Source organism: Hyla sarda, chromosome 2, assembly GCF_029499605.1.
Source record: "Hyla sarda isolate aHylSar1 chromosome 2, aHylSar1.hap1, whole genome shotgun sequence".
Classification (NCBI taxonomy): domain Eukaryota; kingdom Metazoa; phylum Chordata; class Amphibia; order Anura; family Hylidae; genus Hyla; species Hyla sarda.
In genome coordinates this window covers 416,219,333-416,237,554 of record NC_079190.1, presented here as the reverse complement: position 1 = coordinate 416,237,554, position 18,222 = coordinate 416,219,333, and positions in this window count along the sequence as shown.

The following is an 18,222-nucleotide window of genomic DNA, read 5'->3' as shown; positions in this document are numbered from 1 at the left end:
CGGGACGCGCCCGCTCGCGAATCGCATCCCAGGTCACTTACCCGTCCCGGTCCCCTGCTGTCTTGTGCTGGCGCGCGCGGCTCCGCTCTCTAGGGCGCGCGCGCGCCAGCTCTCTGAGACTTAAAGGGCCAGTGCACCAATGATTGGTGCCTGGCCCAATTAGCTTAATTGGCTTCCATCTGCTCCCTTGCTATATCTGATCTCCTCCCCTGCACTCCCTCGCCGGATCTTGTTGCCTTGTGCCATTGAAAGCGTTTAGTGTGTCCAAAGCCTGTGTTACCTGAACTTCTGCTATCCATTCTGACTACGAACCTTGCCGCCTGCCCCCGACCTTCTGCTACGTCTGACCTTGCCTCTGCCTAGTCCTTCTGTCCCACGCCTTCTCAGCAGTCAGCGAGGTTGAGCCGTTGCTAGTGGATACGACCTGGTTGCTACTGCCGCAGCAAGACCATCCCGCTTTGCGGCGGGCTCTGGTGAAAACCAGTAGCCTCTTAGAACCGGTCCACTAGCACGGTCCACGCCAATCCCTCGCTGACACAGCGGATCCACAACCCGTAAGCCGAATCGTGACAGCGCCGACTCTCTGAGATTTAAAGGGCCAGTGCACGACTAATTGGTGCCTGGCCCAATCAGTGTCAATTAGCTTCCCTGCTCCAGGTGTATATAAACCCACTTCCCCTTCCTGTACCTCGCCGGATCTTGTTGCCTTTGTGCCTAGTGAAAGCGTTGTTGTGTGTTCCATCACCAGTGTTTCCAGACCTTCTGCCGTTGCCCTTGACTACATACCATTGCCGCCTGCCCTGACCTTCTGCTACGTCTGACCTCACCTCTGTCTAGTCCTCCTGTACCACGCCAGTCTCAGCAGTCAGTGAGGTTGAGCCGCTACCGGTGGACACGACCTGGTTGCTACCGCCGCAGCACGACCATCCCGCTTTGCGGCGGGCTCTGGTGAAAACCAGTAGCAACTTAGAATCGGTCCTCCGGTACGGTCAGCGCCAATCCCTCACTGACACAGAGGATCCACCACCAGCCTGCCGAATCCTGACAGTAGATCCGGCCATGGATCCTGCTGAGGTCCCGCTGCCTAGTGTCGTTGACCTAACCACGGTGGTCGCCCAGCAATCCCAACAGATCACGCAACAAGAACAGCAGTTGACTCAACTGACCGTCATGCTGCAACAACTTTTACCTCAACTTCAGCAACCATCTCCTCCGCCAGCTCCTGCTTCTCCTCCGCAGCAAGTTGCCACTTCCAGACTCCGCTTGTCCCTACCTGACAAGTTTGATGGGAACTCTAAATTGTGCCGTGGGTTCCTGTCCCAGTGTTCCCTGCACCTGGAGATGATGTCAGACCAATTCCCTACAGAACGGTCTAAGGTGGCGTTCGTGGTCAGCCTGTTATCTGGAAAGGCCTTGTCCTGGGCCACACCGCTTTGGGATCGCAACGATCCTGCCACTGCTTCTATCCAATCCTTCTTCTCTGAAGTACGCAGTGTCTTTGAGGAGCCAGCTTCTTCAGCCGAGACAGCCCTATTGAACCTTGTCCAAGGGAGTTCTTCTGTGGGCGAGTATGCTATCCAGTTCTGCACCCTCACCTCTGAGCTATCCTGGAATAATGAGGCCCTCTGCGCGACCTTCAAGAAAGGCTTATCCAGTCACATCAAAGATGTGCTAGCCGCACAAGAAATTTCTGCTAACCTATCTGAACTTATCCAGTTGGCCACCTTCATTGATAAGCATTTTTCTGAAAGACACCAGGAGCTCCGCCAAGAAAAGGAACTTGATCACTGGGTACCTCTCTTCCAGAATCCTCTGCAATCTACTCCTGTGCCTCCCGCCGAGGAGGCTATGCAAGTGGATCGGTCTCGCCTGACCCAAGAAGAGAGGACTCGTCGTAGAAACGAAAATTTATGCTTGTACTGTGCTAGTACCGAACATTTCCTAGTGGACTGCCCTATTCGTCCTCCACGTCTGGGAGACGCACGCACGCACCCTGTTCACGTGGGAGTGGCATCACTTGGTGTAAATTCTGCCTCTCTACGTCTGACTGTACCTGTGCGGATTTCTCCTTCCACCAACTCCTGCTTCTCAGCAGTGGCCTTCTTGGACTCAGGTTCTGCAGGAAACTTTATTTTGGCCTCTTTAGTTAATAGGTTCAGTATCCCAGTAACCCGTCTCGTCAAACCGCTCTTTATCTCTTCTGTTAACGGAGAAAAATTGGACTGCACTGTGTGCTACCCCACTGAACCCATGCCCATGAGCATTGTTGTGTGTTCCATCACCAGTGTTTCCAGACCTTCTGCCGTTGCCCTTGACTACGTACCATTGCTGCCTGCCCTGACCTTCTGCTACGTCTGACCTCGTCTCTGTCTAGTCCTCCTGTACCACGCCAGTCACAGCAGTCAGTGAGGTTCAGCAGCTACCAGGGGACACGACCTGGTTGCTACCGCCGCAGCAAGACCATCCCGCTTTGCGGCGGGCTCTGGTGAAAACCAGTAGAAACTTAGAACCGGTCCTCCGGTACGGTCCACGCCAATCCCTCACTGACACAGAGGATCCACCACCAGCCTGCCGAATACTGACAGTAGGCATGCACCAGAATGATACTTGGGCTGCGCGATCTAGTGAAACTCAAGTCATAATACACATGCACCAGTGTATGATCCAGGTGCAGCGCACTAGAGATAGGCACAACATAATCAGATACATTTCTGGCGAAACGCATTGAAGATAGGTGCAGCAGAGACCGGAAAGTGTTAGGAGCGCGTCAAGATAGATGCGACCGACGTCAGTGCCAACCACTGATGTTACATCAGAGGATTGGATAGAGGCAGCACACAGGATATGACAGGAATACACTAGTCTATAAAAGGATCCATTTATCATGCCAGCTCAGTAGCCTGATGTCCATTTGATAAAGTTAGTCCTACTAGCCAAATATCAGGGCGGGCAATTATTTTTACAGCCAGTGTGTTTAGCAGACAGTCAGAGGGCAGTTCAACTCTGCTGAAATACAAACCACAGAGTGGAATATAAGCAATATATAAACGTGACCTCTAGACAGTCATACAATATCACTACCTAGTGGGCATTGTGAAGATTAGAGACAGAGCACTGACTGATTATTTTAACAAAACAGTGCGTGCAATAGGAATTTCCCAATTCTTATAGAATCAATTATCAATAAATTCAAGTTTTAGGGGTGTGTCTTTAGTTTTGGTTGACCCCCCCCCCACACACACCCAACAGTGTTTCCAACAGTGTTTGTCTTTCCCCACTCTGTGCAGACATTGTTTAGATATGCAACAAAATGTTTAAATGCTAATTATGATAAACTATCAATTGGGGTGGTTTCATTGCTCTTTTAGCAATCCTACTGTCATTATCTCCCAGCAGTTCCATCAGCCCCTTCATCAATACTCATCACTCCTGCTGCAGCACTACTGATGATGTGGCTACCAGGTCAGCTGCTGAGCAGATGCAGTAAATATTGATAAAGGGGGCGGACTTAAGGGCTGGGAGGTGACGGCATTGGATTGCTAAAAGAGCAATAGGATTGCCCCTACTGCTAGTTTCTTATCATTTGTACATAGATAGTCATCATTAAAGAGATACTGACAGCTAGTTCATCAGCACTAAACCTAGTATACTGGGTTCTAGTGTGAATAAACAGCTGAAAATGAAGGGTCACTTACTGAAATCTGTTGGTTAGGTGCAGAGTTATGGTTGTAAATTATGTTATTCCTAATGGGCCCCAGCGTGCATTGGAGGTGGGAATCCAGCTGGCCGAACTCCCCTGCCTGATCTATAGTCACTCTCCAGCCTGCCACCGGCTTGATTATTCCAATTCTTCACCTTCCCAGCCGTCTCTCATGTTTGAGGGACGTGAGAGTGAAGAATTTGAATAATCAAGCCAGGGGCGGGCCAGGGCGTTTATTGCGGGTGAACTAGTGGTTCGTTTTTCTTCAAAATTGTTATTAATGTTTATACTATCGCAAGTTGTGCTCACTTTCCTTTTTGTCTCCTTCCCATTCAAACTAGGTAATACATGATGGCCACTTTTCAATTGAGGGGAGACTTGGATTAAGGTATGCCTTGGTGAAAAATAACTACCTTACTGTTACTTGTAATTAACATGCTGATTTACAGACCATTGGTGATGCTGCATACTATTAGATCAGGTGGGATTTCCAGCACTGCCAGATACACCAAGTAATGACATCCCATTCTTCCCCAACATCACCAGGCTAGGCTTCTTCCTGCGAAATGATAGACAGGTATTAGATAACATTGTGGCAAAACTGCAACATTATGGGTCTTATTTGTCTTTCAAGACTCTACAGGAACATTACAATCAAATTCCAGAAAACTGGATCGAATGTACTTAAAATCACAGAGGAAGACCATACTTACTGACTCAGGGCAGGTTAAAGAAGAAGTCTCACCCAGAACCTATTTTTCCAAAATGCCCGGGCTGCAAGAAAATAAAGCAATAAATTGCTTGCCTAGGCTCAATGCAGCACACTGCCACTCAGTCTATTGGGACACCAGTGGAGCAGCAGCAGGTGAGTCCTGTTTATTGTTTTATTTTCTTGCAGCCCGGGAATTTGGGGAAAATTTGTTCTAGGTGTGTTATCTCCATTAAAACCAGTTTAAAGCAGGATACAAGCATGCAAAAAAAGGCTACATGAGGGAAGTTGCAAAATACTAATGAACTGCCACTCAAAGACCTAACTTTCTGAAGTGGTGGCTGTATAGCAGTGTTTCTCAAGGGTGGTCCTCAAGACCCCCCAACAGGTCATGTTTTCAGGATTCCTTTAGTCTTTCACAGGTGATATAATTATGGTCAGTGAATCAGGAATCATCAGATATATCACCTGAGAAAGACTAAGGAAATCCTAAAAACATAATCTGTTGGGGGGAGGTCTTGAGGACCGCACTGCCGTCTAGTTTTATTACGCCACACAGTTTCTGTATCTGTGTTAAGGTATTTTAGTTTTTCCTTTTCGATAAATTAGCAAAGATTTCCTGTCTTCACATTCTGTTACCACAAGGCCACAAAATAACAAAATGAAAAAAAAAGTAAAAAAGGTCTTTAACCCCTTAAGGACGCAGGACGTAAATGTACGTCCTGGTGAGGTGGTACTTAACGCACCAGGACGTACATTTACGTCCTGTGCATAACCGCGGGCATCGGAGCGATGCCCGTGTCATGCGTGGCTGATCCCGGCTGCTGATCGCAGCCAGGGACCCGCCGGCAATGGCCGACACCCGCGATCTCGCGGGCGTCCGCCATTAACCCCTCAGGTGCCGGGATCAATACAGATCCCGGCATCGCACATACCTCATATGTCTATGTAAAGTGTTCGGCGGGCGCAGTAGAGGGCTCAGAAGCGAAGGAGCGACAAGGGGATTTTGGAGAGTACGTTTTTCTGAAATGGTTTTTGGGGGGCATGTTGCATTTAGGAAGCCCCTATGGTGCCAGAACAGCAACCCCCCCCCCCCCACATGGCATACCATTTTGAAAACTAGACCCCTTGAGGAACGTAACAAGGAATAAAGTGAGCCTTAATACCCCACAGGTGTTTCACGACTTTTGCATATGTAAAAAAATAAAATAAAAATGTCACTAAAATGTGTTTTTCCCCCCAAATTTCACATTTTTGCAAGGGTTAATAGCAGAAAATACCCCCCAAAATTTGTAACCCCATCTCTTCTGAGTATGGAGGTACCCCATAAGTTGACCTGAAGTGCACTACGGGCGAACTACAATGCTCAGAAGAGAAGGAGTCATATTTGGCTTTTTGAGAGCAAATTTTGCTCGGGGGCATGTCGCATTTAGGAAGCCCCTATGGTGCCAGGACAGCAAAAACCCCTTGAGGAACATAACAAAGAATAAAGTGAGCGTCAATACCCCACAGGACCCCCGGACAGGCAGGGGGAGAGAAGCGGGTGGCGGTGGCCTATGGCACCGCAAAAGCCACTGCAATGCATTGATTTAAAGCGCCCGCTTTAAATCAATGATCTGCAATGGTGTCGCGGGGGGATAAATAGCCGATAACTTATACCGGAATATCGGTATAAGTTATCGGCTATCAGCCCTAACCTCCAACGATTATCAGTTTCGGCCCTAAAAAAACGATATCGGTCGATCCCTACGCTCTTATACTTCCATCCACAGACCCATATGAGGGCTTGTTTTTTGCGTCACCAATTGTACTTTGTAATGACATCACTTTTTTTTACCATAAAATGTACGGCACAACCAAACAAATATTATTTATGTGGGAAAATTGAAAAGAAAACCGCAATTTAGCAAATTTTGTAAGGTTTTGTTTTCACGCTGTGCACTTTCCGGTAAAAATGACATGTTTTCTTTATTCTGTGGGCCAATACGATTAAAATGATACCCATGTTATATGCTTTTCTATAATTTTACCGCTTAAAAAAAAATCTCAAACCATTTTAACAAAATTAGTATGTTTGAAATTGCCCTATTTTGACCACCTATAACTTTCTCATTTTCCGTATATGGGGCGGTATGAGTGCTCATTTTTTGCACCATGATCTGCAGTTTTTATCAGTACTATGTTTGCTGAGGTTTTACTTTTTATTCATTTTTTATTAATTTTTTTTTGAATAAAATGTGACAAAAAAGCTGCAATTTTGGTCTTTTATATATTTTTTTACGTTTACGCTGTTCACCGTACGGGATAATTAACAATATATTTTAATAGTTCATACTTTTACGCACGCGGCGATACCAAATATGTGTATTCATTTTTTTTTTTACGCTTTTTTGGGGGTAAAATGGGGAAAAACTGACGTTTTACTTTTTATTGGGGGAGTGGATTTTTCAAATTTTTTACTTTTCTATTTTACATTTTTTTACTTTTTTTTTTTACACTTTTTATGTCCCCATAGGAGACTATTCATTGCAATCCTATGTATAGGACACAGCACTGCTCAGTATTATCGGTCATCTTCTGCTCGATCTCAGACCAGAGCAGAAGACCCCGGGAGACGGCCGGAGCAAGGTAAGGGGACCTCTGGCCGCCATGCTGGATGATCGGATCCCCGTGGCAGCGCTGCGGGTAATCCGATTGTCCATTCAAACTACCGCAATGCCGCAGATGCTGTGATCTGTATTGATCACGGCATCGGAGGGGTTAATGGTGGACATCCGCGCAATCGCGGATGTCCACCATTACCGGCGTGTCTCTGGCTGCTGATATCAGCCAGGACCTGCCGGGCATGACGCTCGCGATCATGTCGGCGAGTAAATGTACGTCATGGTGCGCTAAGTACCACGTCACCATGAGGTACATTTACGTCCATTGTCGTTAAGGGGTTAAGTGTCTGGCCATTGCTATGGCTACTAAAAATATTGCTTTCCATGTAAGCAGTCTGATAAAGATATCCTGAAGAGGTTCAAAAGTTTTTTTTATTTAGTCCTGCAAGGACTATATTTAAGTCCCAAGAAGGAAAAATATTTTTTATTTTGGGTTTAAGTCTGGAGACTGCTGAGAAAAAATGTTTTATCCATTTATGGTCAGCGATGCATGTGTCAAAAAAATAATTTAATATATATATATATATATATATGTATATATATGTAGAGAGTAGGCAGCACAACCACGTATTCTGGCAAAATCTTGGGGTGCAAGCAAGGATAGCAGTCCCAATCGCAGACAGCTCAAATAATCCAAGATGCAGAAAAGTGCAGCAGCACACCCAATAGTAAAGTGCAAAAAAATTGGTATTTATTGACCCATATCAGATGTGACGTTTCAACGGCATCCCGCCATCTTTTTCAAGCATGATACACAGGTTACAACATCCACATTATATCAGGTGTGTTTGTTAATTACACACCTGATATAATGTGGATGTTGTAACCTGTGTATCATGCTTGAAAAAGATGGCGGGATGCCGTTGAAACGTCGCATCTGAAATGGGTAAATAAATCCCAATTTTTTTTCACTTTACTATTGGGTGTGCTGCTGTACTTTTCTGCAATATATATATATATATATATATATATATATATATATATATATATATATATACAACCTAAAACTGCTGTCTGAACGTTTAGGATGCTGAGAGTTAAACCTTTGTTGAACCCTTCTTGCAAAAAATCGAGAATTTGAGCAAAATTGGGTTTAACCCCTTAAGGACCCAGCCATTTTACACCTCAGGACCCGGCCATTTTTTGCAATTCTGACCACTGTCACTTTAAACATTAATAACTCTGGAATGCTTTTAGTTATCATTCTGATTCCGAGACTGTTTTTTCGTGACATATTCTACTTTAACATAGTGGTAAAATTTTGTGGTATCTTGCATCCTTTCTTGGTGAAAAATCCCAAAATTTTATGAAAAATTTGAAAATTTTGCATTTTTCTAACTTTGAAGCTCTCTGCTTGTAAGGAAAATGGATATTCCAAATAATTTTTTTTTATTCACATATACAATATGTCTATTTTATCATCATAAAATTTACGTGTTTTTACTTTTGGAAGTCACCAGAGGGCTTCAAAGTTCAGCAGCAATTTTCCAATTTTTCACAAAATTTCCAAACTCACAATTTTTCATGGACCAGTTCAGGTTTGAAGTGGATTTGAAGGGTCTTCATATTAGAAATACCCCACAAATGACCCCATTATAAAAACTGCACCCCCCAAAGTATTCAAAATGACATTCAGTCCGCGTTTTAACCCTTTAGGTGTTTCACAGGAATAACAGCAAAGTGAAGGAGAAAATTCACAATCTCCATTTTTTACACTCGCATGTTCTTGTAGACCCAATTTTAGAATTTTTACAAGGGGAAAAAGGATAAAATGTATACTTATATTTGTAGCCCAATTTCTCTCGAGTAAGCACATACCTCATATGTCTATGTAAAGTGTTCGGCGGGCGCAGTAGAGGGCTCAGAAGCGAAGGAGCGACAAGGGGATTTTGGAGAGTACGTTTTTTTGAAATGGTTTTTGGGAGGCATGTTGCATTTAGGAAGCCCCTATGGTGCCAGAACAGCAAAAATCCCCCACATGGCATACCATTTTGGAAACTAGACCCCTTGAGGTACCTAACAAGAAATAAAGTGAGCCTTAATACCCCACAGGTGTTTCACGACTTTTGCATATGTAAAAAAATAAAAATAAAATTTCACTAAAATGTGTGTTTCCCCCCCAAATTTCACATTTTTGCAAGGGTTAATAGCAGAAAATACCCCCCAAAATGTGTAACCACATCTCTTCTGAGTATGGAGGTACCCCATAAGTTGACCTGAAGTGCACTACGGGCGAACTACAATGCTCAGAAGAGGAGTCATATTTGGCTTTTTGAGAGCAAATTTTGCTCGGGGGGCATGTCGCGTTTAGGAAGCCCATATGGTGCCAGGACAGCAAAATAACCCCCACATGGCATATCATTTTGGAAACTAGACCCCTTGAGGAACGTAACAAGGCATAAAATGAGCATTTACCCCCCACTGGTGTCTGTCATATCTTTGGAACAGTGGGCTGTATAACATTTTTAATTTGCACAGCCCACTCTTCCAAAGATCTGTCAGACACCTGTGGGGTGTAAATTCTCACTGCACCCCTCATTACATTCCGTGAGGGGTGTAGTTTCCGAAATGGGATCACATGTGGGGTTTTGTTTTTTTTGCGTTTGTCAAAACCGCTGTAACAATCAGCCACCCCTGTGCAAATCCCCTCAAATGTACATGGTGCACTCTCCCTTCTGGGGCTTGTTGTGCGCCCCCAGAGCACTTTGCGCCCACATATGGGGTATCTCCGTAGTCGGGAGAAATTGCGTTACAAATGTTGTGGGGCTTTTCCCCCCTTTACCTCTTGTCAAAATGAAAAGTATAGGGCAACACCAGCATGTTTGTGTAAAAAGTTTATTTTTTTACACTAACATGCTGGTGTAGACCCCAACTTCACTTTTTCATAAGGGGTGAAAGGAGAAAAAGACCCCCAAGATTTGTTAGTCAATTTCTCCCGAGTACGGCGATACCCCATATGTGGCCCTAAACTGTTGCCTTGAAATACGACAGGGCTCCGAAGTGAGAGCGCCATGCGCATTTGAGGCCTGAATTAGGGATTTGCATTGGGGTGGACATAGGGGTATTCTACGCCAGTGATTCCCAAACAGGGTGCCTCCAGCTGTTGCAAAACTCCCAGCATGCCTGGACAGTCAACGGCTGTCTGGCAATACTGGGAGTTGTTGTTTTGCAACAGCTGGAGGCTTCATTTTGGAAAGAGTTGCGTACCAGGCGTTTTTCATTTTTATTGGGGAGGGAGGGGGGCTGTGTTGGGGTATGTGTATATGTAGTGTTTTTTACTTTTTATTTTATTTTGTGGTAGTGTAGTGTAGTGTAGTGTTTTTAGGGTACAGTCACATGGGCGGGGGGTTACAGCGAGTTTGAGCTGCCGCGCAAAATTTGCTGCATCGCAAACTTGCAGCCCGATACTCACTGTAAGCCCCCTGCCCATGTGAATGTACCCTGTACATTCACAGGGGGGGGACCTCCAGCTGTTGCAAAACTACTACTCCCAGCATGCCTGAGAATGTTTGGGAGTTGTGGTTTTGCAACAGCTGGAGGCACACGGGTTGGGAAACACTGAGTTAGGAAACAATGTTTCCCAACCAGTGTGCCTCCAGCTGTTGCAAAACCACAACTCCCAAACATTCTCAGGCATGCTGGGAGTAGTAGTTCGGCAACATCTTTAGAGCCAGATGTTGCCGAACTACAACTCCCAGCATGCTTGGAGTTGTAGTTTTGCAACATCTGGAGGACTACAGTTTGCAGACCACTAATACAGTGGTTCCCAATCTGTGCCCTTCCAGATGTTGCAAAACTACAACTCCCAGTATGCCAAAACTGTCCAGGCATGCTGGGAGTTGTAGTTCTGCAACATCTGAAGGGCCAGATGTTACAGAACTACAACTCCCAGCATGCCTGGAGAGTAAGGGCATGCTGAGGATGTATAGTTTTGCAACATCTGGAAGGGCACAGTGGTCTCCAAACTGTGGACCTCCAGATGTTGCAAAACTGCAACTCCCAGCATGCCCAGATGCCAAGGGCTGTCTGGGCATGCTGGGAGTTGTAGTTTACAGGGTCCTATTACAGCAATGCATGTCGCTTTACGGCGACGTGCATTGCTGTAAAGGGCCCGACCACGGCTGAAGATCTACTCACCTGTCGCCGCCGCCATCTTCATTGTCTGGATCCGGGTCTTCAGGGACGAGGTAAGTACCGGGGCCAGTCCCCAGCACTCCCCCGTCCCCCGCCGCGTCCTCCGGTCTTCCTCCCGTCCTCTCCGGACTTTCAGGGGCCGGGCAGGACGGGAGGAAGTAACCGCCCTCCCCCCTCCGACAGATCGCAGGGAATAGGAGGAGGTGGCAGGATTGCCACCTCGCTCCGATACTTCAGCATGGTCCTGGCTGTCTGTGACAGCCGGGATCATGCAAAATTACCGGGTGGTCGGGTCCCAGAGACCCGATCAGCCCGGTATCGCCGCAGATCGCAAGAGCGATCGCCGACAAGGGGGGCCTACATGGCAGGATGGAAGGATTTCAGCAGGCATCCGGTTCCGATCTCTGCCCGGCGAGCGGCAGAGACCGGAAAACGCCATGACGTATGCATACGTCATGGGTCCTTAAGACCCAGGGTGTGATGACGTATGCATACGTCATGGGTCCTGAAGAGGTTAAATATGTCCAGAGGAGATGAACCACACCAGGATAGGAATATTTTCCAGTATTTCCAGTAAATAGCTGATGTAGAGGATTTTTTACTCATCAGTAGTGTGTCAATAACTTTAGAAGACCTATTTTACTTAGGATTGCCCTTTCAAGAGCCAAGCCGTTTGCTGAAGATTCTGTAACCCTTTGTGATGAAGAGGGCTCTCGGATAGGAGATCTTCTCTCAGAGTAGGTGGAAACGGTTGGTCCACAGAGAGCTATTGAAGGAACGAGAACCAACCTCTCTTTGGCCACCTTGGACAAATGAAGATTACCCGAGACCTCCCCAGACAAATCTTCTGCAGAACTTGAGTTATCAGAGGGAATGGAGGAAAGGCATATGCTATCTTGAAGGTCCATTCTTGTTATAGAGGGAGGAGGTTCAATCACTGTGGGGGGAGGTAAAGCTGCCACCATGGATGCTTGAACTTGAAAATTAATCAAATTTTTTTAAATTCATCCATGAAGGAGTTTCTGATGCACATTTTTTGCCGTACAGGAAGTACACAGGGGTTTTGCATGACCTTCCAGAAGTTTTTCAGAGCATTTTTTTTATTTTTACCTTGCATTCCTTAGCTTTTTTAACAGTTTCCTTGTCTACCTAAAAAAGAGAGAGAATGAACCCAAATAATAAGGGAATGATGAACAAGAACCCACCCCTTAAAGTATGTAAACCCGAAGGGACAGCTACTTACTGTGCTAGACATCCTAGGATGCTCTGCAGATTCAGAGCAGGCCAAAACAGCAAGTTCCATAAGGACAGGACAAAGACACATGGAGTGCTTACCTTATATACCCAGATTTGAAATTGGCAGCAGAAGCTGTGCCCACCACAGGGCCCTCCCCGGACCGGAAATTCAAAATCTGCGCTGGAACCTCCCCTGCCAGAAATCCAACCATGCTGCCAGAGAGGGAACTTCCGGCTCCCGGCATCCCAACATGCCGCGCGCGACCATGACTTCTCGAGCGGCACCTGGAACCGACAGAAGCTGAAAGAAGCCAGGGGAAACACACATGTGCGCCCGCGACCCCTGCATCTTACACCCTGCCGCATAAACTCCTGGATCGCGGGGGGCGATCAACTATAGAGGTAGCCGATGGGCTTATCTCTGTTCCCTGGTGTCAGTGGCTCTGTCAATGATCCCGTACGGTAAATGATGTAAATGTAAAAAAAAATACCAAACCACAGAATTGCTATACAAATCTGGTATTGCTGTAAGCAGGCCGGTCTAAAGTATCAAAATAACATGTTAGCTCAACCACAAGGTAAATGGTGTAGAAAAGAAATCCACCAAATCTGGTAAATTATCTTTTACTATTTCAATTTCACTTCACCAATATTTTTTTTCTTTTTTTGGAGAATATGTGATGGAAAAATGTAAATGCTATCATTATAGTAGTTAGTTATGGCTATTGTAGGGCGAGGAGGAAAAAAACTGAGTGTAAAAGCAAAAATTGGCCCGGACAAGTGGATCGTCATGAGGGACAAGTAGATTATGCTCCGTTTTAGTCCCGTGGACAAGTAGTTTTTTCCTAAATTTCCACACCCCTGTGATGTACAAAGCAATGTAATGCATACACTTACATGTAGGCTATAACCATAGGTAGTATGGTAAATGAGAGCAAAAAATACAACATAGAGCAGTGCTGGCAAATATATTCATGGGGCATTGAACAGTAGGGCGTCATCTGGAAAAATAACAACATAACAGTGCACATCTAAGGATCTAGTCACACCTTTGCAAGGTATTGGTAAAATTACCTTACTGTTTGGTCTATAAAGCTTTCATGCCAATTATTATGCCTTACGTGAAAGGCACCTGACTCAAAAGTGAGACAATTTTTAAACTGGTTATTGAAACTTTAAAAAGTAATGACCTACAGTATAATCAGGATAGCATATAATATTAGATGGATTAGGTGGGTGTCCGACTTCTGGCATCCCTGCTCGACAGCGATTTGAAAAGGTTGCCACTCATGCAAATGTTTCTCTCCTGCAAGTTTGTTCATACTTGCAAATGCCATACTATTAGTAGAGGTGGTGCATGGTAAGGAAGATTTTCCCACTCAACTGAAGAAAAGGAAATCATTCTACTCATCTGTAACAAGGTTTTATCTAAGAAGCACAGCTTTTGCTTCAGCAACCACTACAGACACTCCTAGGTCTTGTTCACACACTGCATAGACAGTTTGTTTGGCTCAGTTTCCTACGAAAGTATAAATAAGGACATAGCACTGCTCCCAAAGCTGCAGATTTACATATATGGTCAGCTATTACAGGTTACAGTAACGTTGTCATCAAAACATCAAGTCCGTCCTGACATGCTGACTGGGTGTCCAGCTGGACACCAGCTTTATAATAAAACAACATTATGTGGTCAAATAATACGGGTTAAATACACGTTTCCTATACACGTTAAATACACATATTTCCTACGACTGTTCAATACCCTTTTATGCACACTAAAGCATGAGATAAATACACTGCATATAACAGTTAATCTGTACATCAGAGACTCCTTTGTTAAAGGGGTTGTCTAGCGAAATAAACAACGTGTATGGTGTGAAAAAGTATAATAAAGCAACTAATGTAATGATATTAGCCATAGTGCACAGGTCTCTCAATCAGCTCTGTTCTCTCTCTTGTAGTTGTGACATCACTTCAGGCTCTCTGAAAGCAGTCTATTACCATCCCTTTTCATATATTACTGTTCATAAAATGTTAAGGCCTTTTTTTCTGTCTCTGTAGTTTTAGTCAGAACAGGCTCACTGCTGTCTTATCTGAGAAAGGCTTCCTGCTAACTTAAAATCTAATGAGCAGTAATATGAACTCCCCTCTTTACAATGGTCTTAGCCTGAGCAAACAGGAGTGGAGGGGTTAACAGGGACAGTAACTCTGCTTTCATAGTGTACTAACCAAACAGCAGAGGTGATATTTGTGCACAATGGATAACAACATTATATTAGTAAGTTGCTTTATTATACTTTTTGACACAATACACAGGTAGTTTCTTTGCTAGCCAACCCCTTTAAGTTGGCATTCTATCCTTTCTCCTCAACCTTGCTTTCTGTCCTTTACTATATAAAGAGCTATATGTTCATTGGTTGATATTAGAATTGACTCCCTTCCCACACCTCACTCTGCCTCTTCCCCTCTGAGTCCTAGTAACAACATACTGTTTCAAAGCTGTTTTAATTAAATTCAAAGAAGTTTTGTAGAAGTTCTGTTTCATTTACTCAAATACTCTCCTCATTTCCTACTTCTAAGCACTGGTGAAGCATTTCTTATCAGAGTAAGTTACGGTTCACACACAATCCCAGCAAGTCCATCTCTGGATTAATTTCTGAGCTATATTTTTCTGACAGCAATAAAAACGTGTACAGCCATGCAAGTAACGCAGGGTTCACCTTATGGATGATGCTTCTGAGCAAGGTATAGAATGTACAAGCATGGGCGCCATTGATTTCAATGGCCTGAACCTATTCAGCTAGTGACTATGTTGAAATAATTTTCCAAGCATATACGAGTTTTAACATGGACCCAAAAGCTCACCAGACCACACTTTTGAGCTTAATAAAATTTGTATGAGCTCAAAAAGGACCCGAATGCCATCACTATCTCACTCAATTCAGACCATTGAAGCCAATGGGAAAGTGCTTATCTGTGCATGGATACGAGAAGCAGTATAATGGTAGCCATATTCAGTCTACTTAAGTATTGATTTATCTTGTGGTTGAGGAATCTCTCTCTAAGGCTATAATCCCACAGGCTCCGCTGTCAGGGCAATGTCCGCATAGAGATTTTCCTTGCGGAAATTGCCTTGACAGCGGAGTGCCAGCAGGACATGCTGGCACTAGGACCACTTGGAGATCTGCGGTCTTATAAATGGAAATGCATTTACATGTAGAGTCTGCAGAAAGAATAGACGTGTCTATTCTTTCTGCGGACACCAAAGTTCTGCTATGTTTACAGTACAGCAGAATCCCATTGAAATCAATGTGACTCTGCTGCTGGCGAATTCCACATGGAAATTCCATTGTGTGAACATTGCCTCAATGTCTGTAACTGGGTATCATGAGTTTAATGCCTATAACTGTCATTTTGTATGTTACACTGCTATTTCAGAATACACTTAAGTATTATTGATGTATAAAAGGTTAACATTCACACTTTTTGCTGCCACTATTAGTAGAGTGTCTTTGTAAAGGATGAGTGGAATATTGGTTAGATTATTCTCATAGATGTCTTTGCAAGGCACTGTGGGAGGAGGTTTTCCAAGGTCTAACTCCTTTTCCCAAGTTAGAACCGTGCTCTGGAAATCAAAGTCCAACTCACAAACAACTTTAGTCTGGCTCAGGCAAGAAAGGTATGAACATCTAGTCAGTACTGATCATGCTAGGCCCTGCCAGGAAAAGTTTAGGCCTAGTCATTGACCTGTGCAAGCCAATGCCAGCTCCAAGCGAGATAACATAGCCCTGCCTGCAGCAGAGAAACAAGCCTGCTGCAAGATAACATAGCATTGTCTGTATCAGATACCAAGTACATTTCCAGTTGCTAGACTCTTTTAACCTGAGGCTGCTCTACGTTGATACCACAGGGATCATGGCACATTGCAAAGTTCCAGGTTTTCACCCACAACTGCCTCCTGTCCACACTGAGAGGGTAATCCCTGTTTCCTGCTGAGAGTGGGAGAATAAACTAGTCAGAAGTGGAGAACAAGCTAAGCAAGGACCTTACACTACTCTCTTTGTGGGCTTCCAATCAAATTTAGTGCTGTGTGGCTAAACATGTCATAAATGCTTTCTGCATGCGCCCTTAGATAGGGCCCCAAAACCATTAGTAAACTACTGTAGAGTTAACTGGTCTGTATAAAGTAACTGGTCTGAGTAAAGTATGTGCACCGCAGTGAACCAGCCTGTGTAGGTCCCACACAGCAGAGTTTATTCTATTTGTACTGTTTCTTTACATCACGATTAACAACTAAAGTGTGAGACTCACATTGGAGACTTTTAGTCAGTATATCTGCTTCCAAAGCCTCTTAAAGGGAACTGTTACCAAATTCCATACATCTATCTGAAGTACTGTAACTTTGGAACCCCATGCTGCAGTGAACCTAACTGTATTCTGCACAGTCACTTCTAGAAGAGTTTTCCTTGTTTTCATGAGTAACTGGAGTGTTTCTCTTAATACCACGGGCACATCCCCCAGATGTGTACCCCTCGATCAAGTACTTTTCATTTTGTCTAAGACACCAACTGATACAAGTGGGTCACAGTGGATTTTTAAGTTAGAAAGACCACCCTGCCCCTTGTGACATTAATATATGCTTCAGCCAAAGGACTACTACCCCCAGATAGCACTAAGTACTGAACTCATATTTTCGTCGACATCACTAGCACAGTATGTGGATGAGCCTCAGGAGAGGAAGACTAGAGAAATGGAAGGTAGCAAGATAATGCTTGCTTTACAGGTATGACAGGGTACCTCCCTCTCCAGATACATAGATACACATAAGTGTGTGTCATAAATAGAATGTTTGACACTACTTTGAACATGTAATTAAAGAGAACCCACCAATAGCTTTTTCAAAGTGAAGCTGCTGGCAGTGTGATGTAAGTTATTTAATGCCCATTCTATACATGTGCATGATATACTGTATGTGTCTGAGGAATATGTTTTTAGATATCAAACTTTGTTTGCTGTCTGTGCTGTATGTAAATTAAAGGGGTATTCCAGGCAAAAACATGAGATGTTCATGAGATGTCTGAACGCGGGGGGCCTGCCGCTGAGACCAGCCCCCCCCCCCCTGCAACCTCCCTGCACAACCCGCGTTCTATCCGGGAGCTGCGTCTCCAATTTTGGAAACCTCCGGGTTTCTGGGACTGGGGATGTGACGGCACACCACGACCCCTCCATTCATGTCTATGGGAGGGGGCGTGACGGCCATCAAGCCCCCTCCCACAGACATGAATGGAGGGTGCGTGGCGTGACATCACATCCTCAGTGCCGGAAACCCAGAGATTTCAGAAACTGGAGACACAGCTCACCGCATTCTATGCGGGTGCTGCAGGGAGATCGTGGGGGATCCCAGTGGCGGGCCCCCTGCGATCAGACATCTTATCCTTTGGATAGGGGATAAAATGTTTTTGCCCGGAATACCCCTTTAAATACCTAGAATCAATGGAGTGGCTCTGAATCAAGGAGTTGCCACTCTACATTTATTACTACCCTTGCGGCAGACACCTCCTCCCTGCTGATCTGCAGATAGATGAATCCTTGACGCTGAGCTGCTGTGTAACACTCCAATGACTCAAGGAACTTAATTTACATACAGCAAAGGCAGCAAATAGTTTGACATCCCTTTAACTGAGTGCTGTAATTGTAAATATTTGTGTCTTTTTGTGTGAAATTCACTTAAATGTAATTAATTAAAATGTTGTTACATATAATTTACTTTATTTAAACTT